At 45.5% G+C, this 17,398-nt stretch overlaps 1 protein-coding gene across 3 annotated transcripts in view; it reads left to right on the top strand.

The window, feature by feature from the left end:
- The window catches only part of NOTCH3 (notch receptor 3), a 97,959-nt gene that overhangs the window by 40,990 nt on the left and 39,571 nt on the right, over positions 1–17,398 (top strand). The window lies entirely within an intron of this gene.

The raw sequence follows: 17,398 nt of genomic DNA, 5'->3' as shown, positions 1-17,398 counted from the left end.
AAAACTATGTTCTCTTTGTCCTTCCGAAAGCGATCTGGCATTCCCAGGGAAGATTGCAGAATAAAGAGAATTCAAGGCAGATGATAATTAATGATCTGAGCAAATGAATCAAGTGCATAAAGAGGAATATCTTTTTTCCCTGACTTCTGTCCTACAGCTTTTGAGGGAGTATTTCCCAACTCTAAAAATACTGATTAGTATGGTTATTCTGAGGTTAATCAAAACCCCAGCCTTTGAATGGATTATTTTCCTTTGTTATAGGGCTATCAGGAATTATGCAAAATCTCTTCAAGCTGGCATCATTACAACATTGTGGAAGCTCGTTAGCAAGTCAAGAAAATATTCCTAGTAATTCCTGGTGTGTGTTCTTCTAGTTCAGTTACAAATAAAATAATAGAGGATTTCTTTATGGTTGGTGCATGTATGTGATTTGTAAAAGCTTCTGATTAGGACACAGCGATAGAGATGACTAGGGAGAAGGCCAAGGCATAGGAACCCCCTTCAATCTTTGGCTTTTTTTCTTGACAAGAATAATGATGACTTATTGGCTTTAACTTTCACAAAGAAGAAAAAAAAGAGGAAGAAAAATAATGATAAACCCAACTGTGAGGTAGTGGATCTGTGGTGGGTCATTGCAATAGGGGAAATATCTATCTCCTTAACCTCATTAAAATGATGAGCTGAAGAAGCTTATTGAATGAGAAGCAAGATGTCTTCAAAGAAAACCAGAAAGTCCAGATACCTTTTGAAAAAGCACCTTTGGGGCAACCATGATCTAGATCAGTGTTTTTCAACCAGTGTGCCGTGGCACACTAGTGTGCCACGAGACATGGTCAGGTGTGCCGCGAAGCTCAGAGAGAGAAAGAAAACAAGAGAGGGAAAGAAAGAGAGAGAGAGAAAGAGAGAGAGAAAGAAAGAGCAAGAGAGAGAGAAAGCAAGCAAGAGAGAGAGAAAGAAAACAAGAGAGAAAGAGAGAGAAAGCAAGAGAGAGAGAGAGAGAAAGCAAGAGAGAGAGAAAGAGAACAAGAGAGAAAGAAAGCAAGAGAGAGAGCAAGAGAGAAAGAAAGCAAGAGAGAGAGAGAAAGAGGGAGGGAAGGTGGAAGAGAGAAAGACATAGAGGGAGGTAGGGAGGGAGAGAGAAAGATAGCAAAAAAGAGGAAAGAAGGAAGAGAGAAAGGAAGAGGGATGGAGAGAGAGAGAAAAAAGAGGAAGGGAAAGAAAGAGAGAGGGAGAGAGAAATAGAGCAAAAGGGAGGAAGAGAGAGAGAGAATTTTTTTGACCAAACTTTTTTTAGCGCCCCCCCCCCACTCAATGTGCCCCATGGTTTTGTAAATGTAAAAAATGTGCCGCGGCTCAAAAAAGATTGAAAATCACCGATCTAATTAATCGAGAATCTTCACATTCATTAAAGTGAGTTTTGCTAACAGCTAAAGAGCACTAAAGTAATTTAAAGTGACAGTAACTATAGATCTTCTATGTCAGTGTTTCCCAACCTTTTTTGAGCCGCGGCACATTATTCATGTTTTCAAAATTCTGGGGAACACTGACGGGGGGGCGGGGGGGGGGGGGCTAAAGAAAAGTTTGGACAAAAAAAATATCTCTTCCTCCATTTCACTCTATTTCTCCCTCCCTCTTTCTCTCTCTTCCTTCCTTCCCTTCTTTCTCTCCATCCCTCTTTCTTTCTTCCTCTCTTTTTTGCTCTCTTTCTCTCTCCCTCCTTCCCTCCCTCTATGTCAGCGTTTCCCAACCGGTGTGCCACGGCACACTAGTGTGCCGCGAGACATCATCAGGTGTGCCGCGGCGAGAGGCGGCGGAGGAGAGTGGGCGGATCGGGCGGGCAATGGGGCAGGGCGGAGAAGCCAGGGGCGCGTTTGGCCGGAGGCACCTACTGCCGCACCTCCCTGCCCCTGCCTCCCCACGGTGCCTCCGGCCAAACGCGCCCCTGGCTTCTCCGCCCTGCCCCATTGCCCGCCCGATCCACCCACTCTCCTCCGCCGCCGCCTCCTGCCTTGGGGCGAGCAATCCGGGAGTCCGGGACTGTGTGGCTTTGCGCCATGAAGAGAAAACGGCCGACTTTTCCCTGCTGCCGTTTTCTCTTCATGGCGCAAAGCCACACAGTCCCGGACTCCCGGATCACTCGCTTCTCCGGTCAGCAAAGCCATCTGCCCAGGAAAGCGCCGCGCTGGCCGGAGAAGCGAGCGATCCGGGAGTCCGGGACTGTGTGGCTTTGCGCCATGAAGAGAAAACGGCCGACTTTTCCCTGCTGCCGTTTTCTCTTCATGGCGCAAAGCCACACAGTCCCGGACTCCCGGATCGTTCGCTTCTCCGGTCAGCAAAGCCCAGGAAAGCGCCGCGCTGGCCGGAGAAGCAAGCGATCCGGGAGTCCGGGACTGTGTGGCTTTCGGCCGGGCTAACGGGAGGCGGCGCGAGGCCGGGCGCTGGGGACGTCTGGGAGGGCGAGGAGGCTGATGGCTGCTGCGCACTCCACTCTCTCTCCGGCTCTCTCTCGCTCTTTCTTTTTCTCTCTGTTGCTGGCGTGGTGAACGAGAGAGAAAGAGAGAGAGAGAGAAAAAGGAGGGGAGAGAGAATGAGAGAAAGAAAGCAAGAGAAAGAGAGGGAAAGAAAGCAAGAGAGAGAGAGAAAGAAAGGGGGGAAGGAGGGAGAGGGAAAGACATAGAGCAGTGATTTTCAACCTTTTTTGAGCCGTGGCACATTTTCTACATTTACGAAACCCTGGGGCACATTGAGCGGGGGGGGGGGGGGGGGAGGGGCAGCTAAAAAAAGTTTGGACAAAAAAATTCTCTCTCTCTCTTCCTCCCCTTCACTCTATTTCTTTCTCCCTCCCTCTTTCTCTCCCTTCCTTCCTCTTTCTTTCTCTCTCTCCATCCCTATTTCTTTCTGTTCCTTCCACTCTTTTTTGCTCTCTTTCTCTCTCTCTCTCTCCCTCCCTCTATGTCTTTCTCTCTCTCTCTCCTTCCCTCCCTCTCTTGCTTTCTTTGTCTCTCTTTCTCTCTCTCTCTTTCTCTTGTTCTCTTTCTCTCTCGTTTGCTTGCTTTCTCTCTCTTGTTCTCTTTCTCTCTCACTCGCTCTTTCCCTCTCTTGCTTTCTTTCTCTCTCTCTCTTGCTTTCTCTCTCTCTTGCTTTCTTTCTCTCTGAGCTTCGCGGCACACCTGACCATGTCTCGCGGCACACTAGGGTGCCACGGCACACTGGTTGAAAAACACTGTTCTATGTAGTAGAATAATACCAACTCAAAATTTCATCATGGCCTCCAACCAAGATCAGGAAAAGGAGATGCTGGACATCAGAAAAGGCTCTGAAGTGGTGATTAAATAGCACTGCCAACATTTTTGTCCTATGGCAACTTCTAATTAAATGCCAGTAACTTCCCAGGCAACATAAGGACATGAGGCTTCCTAAGTGATTTGGGGAGTAAGAACATACCTTGGGATGTTCATCGCACAACTTGGTATATGGTTGGGAAAGAGGAAGAACTATAAAGGGCAAAAGGAGAGTCCTAGATTGCAGAGGAACTGATTGGCTCTGGCTCTGCCTGTCATTTCATGCTCCAAGGAGACGAAATACAGGAATGCCTGAACAACCTCTCCCTGCTAAAAAGTAAAGTGGGCCCTGAGTACAACATTGTCCCTACCACAAATAGAAATCACATGCAAAGGGACCTATTTGCCTTGTAGACTAGTTGTGTGGCAAAAGGCTAAGCAGCAAGGGAAGATCTGGGATGCACACACTCACAAATACACTACACGCAACAAAGCAATATCACTACCCATCCACTAAAGAAGAGAGTATTCTGCCTTTAGGAGCCCTTTCCTTTATATTATTCCTAAATGTATTACCTCTTCTAGAAGGCAAGCATAAAAGAGATGAAAGGACAAATATTAGATATGTGAAAGCAGCCCTTAGCAGGAGCAGAACCTGTTCAGACTTCTCCGTACTGAAGGAGCGGGTCCAGCAGTCACATGGGTTGCTCATGTCCAATCCGGTGGAACTGAGCCTAGTGTTAAAAAAGCTTGCCGGATCCGCCCCTTCCCCAGAATTCGCTCAGTTCGCATATCCTGCGGTTGTATTGTGATAGCTCGTTCAACATTCTAACACCTTCCCTTCGATCTTTTCCTTCAAAAGTAGTAAGAATTGTTTATCCTTATTTATTTACTTGCACTAATAGCGCCAGCCGTTTGTGGCTCGGCTTTTTTCCTTGGGAGAAGTTGCGGTTTCGTTTCCCCCCGGCTGTTTTGCCGTTTACGATCCCCGCTGCCGCTTGTGGATTCCTTTAATCCTTTGGCCTGGAGGTCTTGGTGCAAGTATTGATTCATTGATTCATTATTGTATTATTGTTAAAGGGCTTAAGAAATACCTCCTGCGGAGTGAGACGCTTGTTTCTAGTCTCCTGGACTTAGTCGATCGCTTCCCCTTTAAGAATTCTATTACGGAGCGATTTTTCGGCGCGAAGGCCTTCGCGCCCTTTTTAAATTTAGGCCTCTCGTGTTGGCCTCCTGCCAGCCGCGTAGGCCTCAGTCCACCGCGTGGATCCCGGAGTGGGCTTTGGGACGCTCAGGCTTAATTCTCCACCGGCTAAGCCTCCAACCAGAGTGCCTTGGTTACTTTAATTAAAGTTTAGGGAGGCTGGCCACGCTGTATTTGGGGACACGAACTCTGGGTTTGCCCAGATTGCCCTCAAGTCTCAGCAGCTCCGAGGCCTCGGAGCAGGATCCATTCCTCTTGGGAAGGCTTTGAAATTCTTCTCCCTAATTATTCAGTTATTTGGCTCAGCCTGGTCTTCTGTTAATTGTCAGACTATGGCTACTTTTCCCAAGAGAGGCACAACTAAAGGTCCCAGAGAGGCCAGGCCTACAGGCGATGAGATTACCAGTATCCCCCAGGCCTCGACCTCCTCTTCTTCAGGGGCCCGCCCCTCGACCAAGGTCACCAGGGCTGAGAAGAGAAGGGACCTAGCCCTACAAAGAATCCATGACAAATCAGCAAAGCGTTTGAAAGTACAGGCCCAAGTACTCAGTAGTCAAGACCCCCCAGAGGCTTCTAGTCTGCCTCCTTCTGGGGTCCCTGTGTTATCTCTGGATGAGCCAAACCTAGACAGACCCCAACCTAACCTATGGGGAATAGGTCCAGAGGAACCAGATATTATTGAAGATTCCCCCCAGCCAGGATCCTCCCAGGCCTTCAGGGATTCTTCTGCCATTCCTGCTGATATTTCTAGTTTACCTCCTGAATTCCAATCTATTTTTTCTGTGTTGTCCAAGGCCATTGATGCTAAATTCTCTACCATCAATGAGCTTCCCTTACCTCCTCCACCTCCTCGTCCCTCCCGCCCCTTGGGTTCTTCCCCAGCGGTTAGAGCTCCTATTCAGGATGATTCAGATTCCTCTCAGGACGAATATGAGGATATGGAGGAGGATGAGGATCCCTTTCAAGGCCTCTCAGATGATGAGGAATCCCAAATAAAGGTTCCTTCTCCAATTACTATTTTTCCTTCTCAATTGTTCAAATCTCTCCTCCTCAAAGCTAGAATTTCTACGGGATTGGCGGCCCAGGAGAAACAGGCCTCCACATCCACTGATCCCCCGGAGGAGAATTTACCTTACTTCACAGAGGAACAGGAGGATAACGAGGTAATTCCTATGCCTAAATTGTTTAAAGATGCCTTACTTAAGCAGTGGGATTTCCCAGCCTCTGGGCTTAATCCCTCAACCAAGGACAGAAAATTGTACAAACTTTCCTCTTCCTATGAGGAGCTCCTATCTTTTCCTAAACCGGATGAACCTGTCAAGATCCTTCACTCGGCGGCTGCTGTGCCAGGCGAAGCAGAGGAAGTCCTCCGCCCAGAGGACAAGCGGATTGAACAAATGCTCAAAAGAGGATTCACCGCAGATTCCTGGGCCATTAAAAGTTCTGCAGCGGCTTCCTTTTTCTCCAGAGCCATGCTTCTGTGGCTTCGCCAACTTCAACAGCATATTCCTCCCGATGACTTGAGAGGTCAACAAGACTTCAACAAGGTCTTTGCAGCTGCTCAGTACGTGGCTGATGCCACTTTACAATCTACTAGATTTTCTGCTAAGTCTATTGCAGCTTCTACAACGGCAAGAAGACTCCTATGGATTCGCCCTTGGCAAGCGGGAGTACGCCAGAAGTGGCAGTTATCTCTGGGACCCTTAAAGCGCGACCTTCTTTTCGGTGATCTTCTGGATCCACTCCTCACGGAAACCACGGACAAGAAGAAAGTTTTGGGTCCAACCACCAAAAAGGCTACCAAAACGCAGTCCTTTCGTCGCCCAGGGCGTCAGCAAGATCAAGCGGCTTCCTATCAGAGATCTCCAGGTCAGTATTCCCCCCGCTTTCGTTCCCAAGGTAGGAACTCCAGGGGCAGAGGTTTTCGCTTCCAAAGGGGAGCGTCCTCTAACAGGGCTTCAAAGAAACCTAGATGGTAATTTTTCCTCAATTCCCATAGGTGGTCGCCTAGCCCATTTCGCCTCTAATTGGCGTCTCACCTCCAAGGACCCCTGGGTCATTGACACTGTTCAAACAGGCCTTCTTTTAGAATTTATTTCTCCCCCTCCGAAACGTTTTATTTCCTGCCCTTCTCCCAGGTCCTCCTCAGATTGTAACCGTATGGAGGAGGCCATTTCCCACTTATTGTCCATCAGAGCCATTCAACCGGTTCCCTCCGGTCAGAAGGGTCTAGGTTTTTATTCCATCCTATTTATGGTTCCAAAATCTTCCGGAGGTTGGAGAGCTATTTTGGATTTAAAGAAGCTGAACCTATTCATCAAATATAGGAAGTTTAAGATGCACTCCTTATCATCTATTTTGGCCGCCATCCACACGGGAGATTTCATGGTCTCTTTAGACCTCACTGAGGCCTACCTCCACATTCCTATAGCCAAATGCCACAGAAAATTTTTACGTTTCTCCTTTCAAGGCAGGCATTTCCAGTATAGGGCGATGCCATTTGGCCTTTCCTCGGCCCCTCGGGTCTTTACAAAGCTCTTGGGGTCCCTGGCGGCCTATATCCGGGCGTCTCCCATTCACTTTTTATGTTATCTTGATGATATTTTGATTCATGGGAACTCCCTAGAGAAAGTGAAAACAGACCTTTCTGTCACCATGTCAGTCCTTCAGGACCATGGATTTTCCATCAACTTTGATAAAAGTCATCTCCAACCTTCCACATCCATCTTACACCTGGGATCCATTATTAATTCAGAATCCTCCCAGGTCTTTCTCTCTCCCGAGAGAAAATTCAGTATAGGGGAGTTAATTTCTTGCATTTTATCTAAACCTTCAGTATCCATAGTAACCCTGTCTTCCCTTTTGGGGAAGATGGTGTCATGCATAGGCATCATTCCCTGGGCTCGCCTTCATGCTAGGGAACTACAGTGGCTCCTATTACCCTTTCAGAGATCGGGGCACAGCAACTCAAATCGTCGCATTGTCATCCCACCAATTGTTCGCAGATCCTTCAAGTGGTGGAAGTCTCCGGCCATGGACAAAGGATCCCCGTTCAGGTGCCCGGATCAATTTGTCATCACCACAGATGCCAGTCTATCGGGATGGGGCGCCCACGCCCAGGGGATGATAGCCCAGGGCAAGTGGTCCCCGGAGGAAGCTTCCAAGCCAATCAATTGGCTAGAGTTAAGAGCCGTTTCCCTGGCTCTGAAGCATTTCTCTCCTCGCATTCCCAACCGGCACGTTCTCATTCTCACCGACAACATTGCCACAAAAAGCCATATCTGCAGACAGGGGGGCACGAGATCCAAGGCCCTCATGAGGGAGGCCCTCAAGTTAGGCCTTTGGGCGGGAAAAACATCTTCGGTCGCTCCTAGCCGACCACATCTCGGGGAGCCTCAACGTCCAGGCGGATTGGCTATCTCGAGCAACGATAGACCCAGGAGAGTGGAACCTCCATCAAGACCTGTTCCATCAAATCAGCCTCAGATTCGGCCTACCAATTCTGGATCTCTTCGCGACCAATGCGAACGCCCAACTCCCTCGCTTCTTTTCCAGATTTCCATCCCCGGGAGCGGAAGCAATCAATGCCCTCCGGAGCCCATGGCCTCCAGGCCTACTTTACGCATTCCCTCCAATTCCAATTCTCCCGGACGTGATTCACAAGGTCCTCACCGAGAGGGCCCGAGTAATCTTAATCGCCCCTCATTGGCCCCGCCGGCCCTGGTTCGCGGATCTCCAACAGTTGTCCGTCCAGGACCCTTGGCGACTCCCCGTTTCGGGGGATATGCTGCGGCAGGGGGCCTCATTCCATCCAGACCCGGAGTGGTTCCACCTCACCGCCTGGCTGTTATCAGGAGAGACTTAGAACTGCGTGGTCACGACCCCGATACAGTGGAGGTCATTTTAAAGGCCAGAAGGGGTTCGACCAATCGAATCTACGACCACACGTGGTCCAAGTTTCACCAGTGGTGTCTACAGGAAGGCCTCTCTCCCCTGTGCATTCCCATACACAGAATCATTTCCTTCCTTATGCAAGGTTTCCATAAAGGACTTTCCACCAGCACTCTCCGGCGTCATCTGGCGGCCATTTCCTCTGTCCTAGGGGGCCCCCGCAGACAGCCTCTCCGATCCTTCCCAGAAGTTCAGGAATTCCTCAAGGGCATAGCCAACCTCAGACCTTCCAAGGTCCACAGGTATCCTTCCTGGGATTTGCCACGGGTTCTCCATTCCCTCACGCAGGCACCATACGAACCCCTAAAATCGGCGTCCCTCAGGTACCTATCCTTTAAAGTAGCATTCCTGGTGGCTATTACCTCTGCCCGACGCATTTCGGAGCTGGCTGCCCTCTCAATCAGGCAGGACCTTTGTCAATTTCATCAGGACAAGGTAGTCTTGCGACTGGACCCCACCTTCTTACCCAAGGTCAGTTCCATGTTCCACAGAACTCAGGATATTGTCCTACCTTCCTTCTGCCTCCAACGAGACCATCCCTTGGCAATTAGATGGCACACCCTGGATCTCATTAGAGCGCTGAGAATCTATATCCAACGCACAGGACCCTTTCGGAGGTCAGAAGCACTTTTTATAGCCTATCACCCCAGAGTCATGGGTGCCAAAGTGTCTTCAACAGTAATAGGCCGTTGGATCAGAGGGACTATATCTAAGGCCTATGAGTCGGCCTCCCTCTCAGTTCCAAGGAACATCACAGCGCATTCCACCAGGAGCGCAGCCACCTCGGCCGCTTGGGCGACTCAAGCCCCGTTGGAGGAGGTCTGCAAAGCAGCCACTTGGGCCTCGCCAAATTCCTTCATCAGGCACTACAAGATTGATTCTTACGCTTCAGCGGACGCTGCCTTCGGCAGAAGGGTACTCCAATCCGTTATCTCACACGATAGCAATCTAATCCCACCCTAGGGACCATCTATTGGGTATGTCCCATGTGACTGCTGGACCCGCTCCTTCAGTACGGAGAATAGGCGTTGATTGCTTACCTGAACGCCTCTTCTCGTACGGTGAGCGGGTACAGCAGTCACTTCCCACCCTTGTATGTGTCTTCTTTACCTTCCTATAACCTTTCTTCCTCTAACAATGAGAGTTGAACACTACAGAGCTTCACAGCTGAGCCTAGTCTATGGATTCGCGAATTCTGGGGAAGGGGCGGATCCGGCAAGCTTTTTTAACACTAGGCTCAGTTCCACCGGATTGGACATGAGCAACCCATGTGACTGCTGTACCCGCTCACCGTACGAGAAGAGGCGTTCAGGTAAGCAATCAACGCCTATTCTCAAAAATCTTCAGCAGCCTCACAGATGCGCCAAAGGTTCAACTCTTGATCCTCCATAGCTAACAAACAATTCAACTTTTCTTGAAGGGTTCAGGAGATAGAGTCTGGAGTACATTATGATATCTAGTCAGTGCTTGAGTGAGAAATGGAAGAGATAGAAATTTCTAGGAAAATATTATGCCTTCCCATTGTAGACCATATAATTTTTTAATCTAATACTCCTGAGAAAGATTCTCAGAGCAAATACTTGCCCCAATAGCTCCCAATGTATACTTGTTTCTTACTGGGCTTTTGAAATATTCCCAGAGGAGAAATCATCAGGTCCATAATGGCAGAGTGGAGGCCATTCGGTTTTTTGTCAGAACACCTGTTCAGGCTGGATGGTTTGATGGGATCTTTAACTTCAGCACATAACATATAATACTAGTCTAAAACTAAATCCTAATCTAGAAACAATTTCCTAGTGATTCACTCTCCTGTGTGCTAATTGACACAAAAAGCAAGAAAGAAGTTTGCCCACTAAAAAGGAGTAGAATCCAATCAAAGAAGTATTTGAGATAAGAGCTGGGGTGGCGCAGTGGTTAGAGTGCAGCACTGTAGGCTACTTCAGCTAACTGTAGTTCAGCAGTTCAGATCTTACCACCGGCTCAAGGTTGACTCAGCCTTCCATCCCTCCAAGGTGGGTAAAATGAGGTCCCAGATTGTTGGGGGCAATATGCTGATTCTGTAAACTGCTTAGAGAGGGCTGCAAAAGCATTATGAAGTAGTATATAAGCGTAAATGCTATTGCTATTGACCCCTTTTCATAGCAGAGATCAGAACCTTAATAAATCAGATCAATGTGATGACCAAGACACTCATGAGCAGCTGTCACAAACATTCGAACACACCTGGAAATTCAACTCCATCAATAGATGGGAGCTAAAGACAGTCCAAATGAAATACCCCCTGGAAGTAGAATCCGGGAAACTGAGTGTCTTGCTCCACTACAAGTACTCCTTGATTAATGATGGTAATTGAGATCAGAATTTCCATTATTAAGCGAAGCAGACAGAAAGTATGACATCACATGATCACATCGCTTAGCGATGGCAATCCAAGCCCTCCCAGTTGCTGCCATTAACTGAATCCTATCTGGTAATTAGGCAAGCTAGCTTGACCCAAACTATTCCTGCCTTGGTTCCTCTGAGCCCCTAACCTGGCTGAGGTAAGGGATTGCCTCTTTTTCAACTTTCCCCTGCTTATCTGCCCCCTACCTCCAATCATTGCTTTTTTGGCTACCATGCTTTTCACTGACCCTGCTGACCCTACCATCCTGTGTTCCTCTCACCTTACCTACCACCTGCAATTGACCTTTGCTATGTTCTTTCTCCTGCTGCTGATGAGACAAGCTCAGCCTGGCCTCTCACAAGACAACTGCTGGCCACACCAGACATTTAATTTTATAACATATAGACAGACGTGACCATAGTTTTGTTTGGAAAAATGTGACCATCCTAGACCAAGCCAAATCAGTTCTTTGCAGTTCCACTGGTGTTATTGCAGGAAGCTGCAATTTCTTGATGTGTTTTATAAAATTCTTGGACATGTTACCAAGTGCCCCGATGACAGTATCATGGTTACATGTTTCATCCACAGCCTTGTCGTTTTGATGGCCAGGTTGTGATATTTCATGATTTTTTCCAGTTCTTTTTCTTCAACTCTGGCATCTCCTGGTACAGCGATATCAATAAACTATACACTTCAGCCCTTGACAACCGTGACGTCTGGCGTGTTGTGTTCCAAATGACAATCAGTCTGTATTCGAAAGTCCCACAAGATTTTCATCTTTTCATTTTCGGTAATTTTTTCCACGTTGTGTTCCCATGACTTTCTGGATACAGATAAGTTGTATTTTTTACATAATGACCTTTGGATTAATTTAGAAACTTGATCATGTCTAGCTTTTTGAAACAGTTTTCAACTTTGTTGTTGCATAGTCGACAGTTTGGTTGTCAGTGGATTTATGTATCTTTGCTTTCATGGCATTAGTTTGTAGTGCTTGTTCTTGAGCAGCGAGTATTAAACCTTCCGTTTCTTTCTTGATAGTTCCCAACTTAAGCCATGCCCATGTAAGGTTGTCATCACATTTTCCTTCAATGTTTTTCAAGTGTTGTCCATGAAAGACTTTGGTTTTCCATCTATTTAATCTGTCATCCAGCTGTTTTTCCTTATATTCTGCCTTTGTTTTTGTTGTTTTTATAATGTTCTCTATTTTCACAGCGTGCATAAATTTTTCTGTACTTTGGTTCACATAATCATTCAAACTTTGTTTTTCTTCTTCTACAGTTTGATGGATTTGCAATATCCCTCTGCCTTCTATTTTTCTTGGCAGGGGCAATCTGTCGATGTCACTTCATGGATGTAAAGCATAGTACTTATTCAAAAGTTTGCGCGTTTTCTAGTCCAGGTTTTCCAGTTCAGCCAAAGTCCAGTTGATGATTCCAGCTGAGTGGCATATCACTGGAACTGCCCATGTATTAATAGCTTTAATTATGTTTCCAACATTCAGCATTGATTTTAATATTTTGTGAATCCCCCCCATGTATTCTTTTTGTGTTGACTCTGATTTTTCCATTCAAGATGTTATCTGCTTCCAATATGCCTAGATATTTGTAACCGTCAGCCTTTGCTAATGCTTTCACTATGCTCCCATTTTCCAGTTCTATTCCTTCTATTTTTTATTTTTCCTTGCAGCATGGATAATAGAGCACATTTTTTCAAGTCCAAAATTCATTTTGATGTCACTGCTAAACAGTTGAACTGTGTTGAGTATTTATTTAAGTTCAGTGGGGCTTTTCACATACATTTTTAAGTCATCCAAGTATACTAGATGGTTGCTATGTTGGCTTCAGATTTGATATCCCAATTTTGTGTTTCATAGGAATGTCAGTGGAATTAATGCAGTATTGAACAGTAGTGATAAAAATGAGTCCCCCTGGAAGATTCCTTGTCTGATACTGATTTCAACAATGTTCTCCCCATTTGCTGTTAGAACTGTTTTCAATTTTTGCATATTTGCTTTAAAAAATGTACAGATATTTTTGCTGATTCCAAAGTTTTGCAGACAGGTGTTAATCCAACTGTGGGGTAAAGAGTCATCATTTAGTTTTCTTATGTATGATATACACTGAAGATGGCATTTAATTTTGTTGTACGAGGTGTAATGACAAGAAAATAAACTTAAACTTATTAGCACTGATGATGTTATCTAATTTGGATAATGCAAGAAAACAAGCAAGCTCGGAGAGCACCAAGGACCCCTCATTTTCAACCCTGAAATACAAATATTCTCCTTTATTGGTAAATTCACTTCTCCAGATATAGCCTTTACCTGCCCAATATTTGAGATGCTATAGCTTAATTGAACCTGCCTAGGGGCTATTTTTTTAAAATATATCCCTTTCTTGTCAACTTTGTTACACCAAAAATTGGGAACAATAGTTAAATTTACTATCTGTGATGATGGAAGAGACATCCATGTCTGTCTGTCTAGTTCTATAGCCACCATATTTATTTGTATTGTATCGTATCGTATCTTATTGCACCATACCATCTTGTATCGTATCTTGTTTTTATTTTAATTTGGGGTGGTGGTGGATATTTCATTTACTCAGTCACTGGACAGACATTTAGACTGATTGGCTGTAAGTACAAATAGTCCTCTCTGACTGAAATTGGCACCAGCAACTCAGTTGCTATATGATGCTGTTGTAAAGTGAAGCAACACCCTATTTAACATCAATTCTGACTGTAGTTAAGTGAATAATCAGTGATCATTAAATGTGAGGTCATGTCATTGTGACTTATGATTTCCAGCTAAATTCTTCATTGACTTTGCTTGTTGGAAGCTGCTATTGAAGGTTGCAAATAGAGATCATGTGATCACAGGGGCTCTGCAACCCCACTGTTTAAGGACCAGTCGTTAATCTCCTTTTTCAGTGCTGTCATAACTTTGAACAGTAACTGAATAAGCAGTCAGTAAGTAAGGACCACCTTGGAGGATCATCTCCCAAGGAGAAAAGTCATTCTTCTGGCCTGCCTTCTTATCAGAAGAATGATCAACTTTGTATGTTAGGTCTATTATTTGTGGACAAAAGAATATTTCAGGAAAATTGGTAGAACTGTGACGGCAGAACTTTTTTCCATCAAGTGCCAAGCGCGTGAGTGCCACTCCATAATGCAATACTCCTCCTGCATATCCCCTTGCGTGACCAAACAGCGCTGTGGTGGTATCTCCAGCGATCTGGGAAGGCATGGACCACAGGAAGTGAAGGGAAAACATGTGCTTGTCTGACTTGAAAATGGCTGGCGGAAGGCACTTGCACATGCACAGTGGAGCTGAGCTGGTCGTATGCTTGTATGCTTGCAGAGAGGGCTCCACGCCTGCCACAAGTTCGCCATCACAGGTTTAGACCTTTAGCAATCTCATGTACCGAGTAGGTGTGGATTAGAGTGGAAAGTTGCTTGAAGGAAAAGTTTGTGTGATTTGTTCACTTGGGCTAGAAGCCACTAGAATGAAGTAGCTTTGAGGGACTATGCCTCTTTTTTAAATTTTCTGGCTCCAGTAGTTACAGGAAAAAGTCGGCAGGTCTTGGAGACTGTAGTTTATCTTGACTATGAGTTCTAAGGGAGTTGACTTGAAGGCGCTGCTATTGTGATTTAACAAAACTGAAGAGAAGCTAAACTGGTTTTTAGAAAATAAACTTATTGTAAGGTTGGGGACAAGGTTTGCTGAAAAAATACATACAGTACATATAATCTTTTTGTTTACAATACCTCTTTGAATGAATGGTCAAACTATTTGAATTTAACCAGAACAGGATACACTTCTAGTTAGATTGCAGAATAGATTTACTTTTAGGTTGAAACATGCCAAGATCAATAAGCAAACGTTAGTAAAATATTTGGTTTCTTAAAGAACAATTAGTGTGGCTTATGGCTCCTTTAAATCTTAAAAGTTGCTGCTCTGGGTTAATTTTACAGCACTTCGAATCTACAAATTGTATAATAGACTACAGTGCTTCCTCATTATTATTATTTTTTTACTTCCTGAGTGTTACGTGTGTGCAGGCACCTGAGTGCACAATGACCACACAGAAACAAATATAGAGCTGCCAAAGTGCTGCTGGCAGCTTTTCTCCAGATACAGTTGCAGAGGCATTGGATGCCTTTTCTTTTGGCCAGTTGCTGTCTGCAATTTGTGTCTGCTTTTCTCTGGGGGTTTTCCCCCTCCTGGCTGAGTTTGAGCCCCCCCCCCAACACACACACACACACACACACACACACACACACACACACACACACACACACAATTTCTAGCAGAGTTGCTTTTCTTGATTTTCAGACAGGCTGTTCTGAACCTACTAGGCCGAGCTTCTCTATGCTTCAGATGGATCTCATCCACTGCTGACCCGGCTTCAATTATCTTTCTCCCTCTGAGTTTCCATGACAACTGGACCTCGTCAGAGGCCTATCTTTGGCTTTGGGTAAACTTTTTGTTGGCCCTTGCTTGCACAAGATTCATGGCATCTGCTTTAGATTTGAGCTGCTGGGAAGAAGCGACAACTTCTGCAGGGTGGCTGGCTGACATTCTTGGCAAAAGGGTGGTGGGTGGGTTGCTCCTTTGCCTTATGTGACGAGCTGGATCTGCCTTGTACAGTTGGCCTGGTCCCTCTGTGGATTGGCAAGGTCTGGCCAGTGCCTAGGACGTGGTGTTCAGGCTTGGGCAGAAAAACAAACAGGCCTTCTGCGTTGCTATGGCAATGGTAGGCTGTTGGCAGAGGCTGGGAGAGGGCGCTGAGGCCCCTGGATTTGAGTGGCCTGTTTGAATGATTCCAGAGTGGCTGTGAATTAGGAAAGGGGGCTGCCTAACCCTCCCTCCGGCACTCCTTCGGTTAGCCCAGAGATGGGTAATAAATTTTCCCAAGAGAAACAGTTGGTCCAATAGCACCAAGACATTACTCTGAAGATGTGTAGGTAGCTATGTAAATTGAAAAAAAATAACAGTTCCCTTCAAAAGCAAAGCAATGCAGCTGTATTGAGTGCATGGTATGTGCTTACTTACATCTGACTTCGAATATCCGATTGATCGCACATGGGCTGGATGGACAGCCATGCACTGGATGTGGCCCCTGGGAGTGGGGATGTAAAATGCCCAGATTTGGTTAGCTGTTACTTTACTGCAGTGTTTCCCAACCTTGGCCACTTGATGATATTTGGACTTCAACTCCCAGAATTCCCCAGCCAGCAAAGGGAGTTGAAGTACAGATACCTTCAAGTGGCCAAGGTTGGGAAACACTGCTTTACTGGACCCAGATTGGTGGAAAGTTGTGAGAGGCAGAAGGAGCCAATTTGCAGGAAAGAATTGGCTTCTGCTAATGCCAGGTTTTAAAAACTTGCAAAAGTTGAAGGAAGAATGCTTCAATATGTGGTTCTCTCTCTCTCTCTCTGTAGTGAGCCATGCCAAGTTTAAGCCGTCTTTCTTTTGGGGCACAGTAGCTATTTCACCCGTGTTTATATGACAGTGCAGCGCTCTCTCTTTCTGTCTGCCAGGTGTTGGCAGTGTTCTTCTCAGGAGCAAGCAGCATCTTTCCCAAGTTTTTTCTATTTAATTTGAATTTAGCCTTTTGTCAAAGAGTACCTGAAATTCATGCTATGGATTCTTGAATCCTGTAAAATCCTTTATTCTTTGACTAGCTTGACTAGTTTTTTAAATTTGATTTTAAAAATGTCAGGGTTCCTGATACCAGGCAGTACAACCATATTTTAGAAACTGCATTTAGCACTCTCTCAAGCATATATCAGTATACAGTGTTCCCTCAATTTTTGCTGGAGATGCGTTCCGAGACCGCCTGCGAAAGTCGAATTTCCGCGAAGTAGAGATGTGGAAGTAAATACACTATTTTTGGCTATGAACAGTATCACAAGCCTTCCCTTAACACTTTAAACCCCTAAATTACAATTTCCCATTCCCTTAACCACCATTTAGATTATTACTCGAACGTGAAGTAATTTTTAATTAATATTTTTGAAAAACCGTGGTATAGACTTCGCGAAGTTCGAACCCGCGAAAATCGAGGGAACACTGTATTGGTAATGTTTGCCAAATATGCAAACCTGTTTTTAGCTATGTCCTGTTTTCAACTTCTCTCTCGCTCTCTTTTTTCTGTGTGAGTTCTGCTGACAAATTCTTGTCCTGGATGGGAAAAGTTCTTTTCTTAGATTTGCCTGGGATTTGTTAGTAAGAGGAAATGGTTGGCTGGAACCTGAGACAAAGCCAATATTTAAGATATCTATTTTTAGCTTGGCAAAGGTAAATGTGGGCAGTTAGCAAAATAGACAGATGACTAGGATAGTGCAAATTAGAAGAAATTGACTTCACTGAAGTGTTTAGTGGAGGAATAAGGTTTGCAGCAAAGCGATCGTGTGCAGGCTCTTAACTTGTTTGCAATTCTTAAGTGGTTTATGCACAAAAATAAATGTGCCAGATGGCGAAAAGAGATTCTAACTGAATTAATTCTTTAGGGAAGTATGATATGAATACATCGTAATAGCCACATCAAATTGTGGAAATGGAAAATGGGGGGA

Source organism: Erythrolamprus reginae, chromosome 2 (assembly GCF_031021105.1).
Source record: "Erythrolamprus reginae isolate rEryReg1 chromosome 2, rEryReg1.hap1, whole genome shotgun sequence".
NCBI classification, from domain to species: Eukaryota; Metazoa; Chordata; class Lepidosauria; order Squamata; family Dipsadidae; genus Erythrolamprus; species Erythrolamprus reginae.
The sequence above is the reverse complement of the archived record's forward strand: the minus strand, read 5'-3'. Positions and strand labels throughout refer to the sequence as shown.